The sequence below is a fragment of the Galeopterus variegatus genome, unplaced genomic scaffold (assembly GCF_000696425.1).
Source record: "Galeopterus variegatus unplaced genomic scaffold, G_variegatus-3.0.2 Scaffold4554, whole genome shotgun sequence".
NCBI classification, from domain to species: Eukaryota; Metazoa; Chordata; class Mammalia; order Dermoptera; family Cynocephalidae; genus Galeopterus; species Galeopterus variegatus.
Window position 1 is genome coordinate 83,508 of NW_007730665.1, and position 1,413 is coordinate 84,920.

Here is a 1,413-nt window from a genome sequence, read left to right on the forward strand (position 1 = left end):
TACAGTCTCTGTCACAACTACTCAATTCTGCCACGGTAGCACAAGAGCAGCCATAGACAGTACATAAACAAATGAGCATGATTATGTTCCAATAAAACTTTATTTACAAAATCAAATGAAATGCCAGATAAGGACCATGAGCTCCCACCCTCTGCACTAGACAAATCATTATGGAGAAATCATTTTTGTACCTATACTATAGTGGCCTAAAAGAGTTTATATACTTCCAAAAGCTCCTCACATATCCAAAGAATAGCTTTCTGATTCATGCAGTCTCTCCCACAGATTTATAAACTTTTATGACTTATATTGCTTCCAGGTGGGCATGTGTCCTTTCACAGTTTAATAGTTCAGAATAGGGGCATTTCTTTTATCATCTTTTAGGGTAGGTTAGGAGTGTCCTTTCTGGAGATGGGGGTTGGGGGGCGGGTTATGGAATTTAATTCCATCTGGTCCAGTACAGTCCTAAGAGTCTGAGTCCTTATAATACCTAACTTTGTAGTCAATTAAATAAATAGAACCACTGAGACAATAATGTATTTTTTTAAAGTGGCAATGTTCTTTTCTTTTTTCAGCCTTTGTGCTTTTTCAGTATTTTGACCATAGGGAGATATTTTTTTTATAATACAAAAGTGAATTAACCACTTCGAATTTTAAAGATAATGTTATGTATGAATGTGTATATACCTATATCTATGTTTATTTCCTAAAAGAGGAAAAAGTATCTTTTTGTTCAACTTGTATCAACTCCTGTTTTCTAATTGCTGTGAAATAGCAACTGTTGATAAATTATTGTGACTGTTTTAAAATGTAATCGGGGAGGATATATTTTGATTTTATGCAGCTTTAATCTGTAAAGTATTGCTTAAATATATCTGGTAGCAACACTTAAAATACTGCATGGGGATTACTTTTCTATCATCCATATGCATTTGTGCAATTTCAAACATACTGGGTGCTTCTAAATTCCTGACGATTAGATTTAAACTATTGAAAATCAGATAATTTAAACTTACTTTAAAAATTCTAATTTTATTTTCTATATTTAAAATTCAGTTAATGCCTGTAATTTGAAATCTACTGTTGCTGTTTCTCAATATATGTCCTATTGGAAATTCCTAAAATTGTTAGTGCCATCAGTGATTTACAAACACTATTTTGATATTGCAGATGATTTGCTCATTGTATTTGCATAGTTAGAAAGAAAATAGTTTGTAGACAGTTATTCCCTCTTTTCTTAATAAAATGAAATAAAAATTCTAAAAGCACTAGAGAATTTAACTAAAGGCTGGTTCCCAAATGCATAGCTGGTATTTTAATTTATATTCAAATTCTACATAGAGAACATCTGTGTAAATCATCTAGCTGGATTTTCCCATTGGTCATTCTGAAACATACCTATGGTTCTAGAAT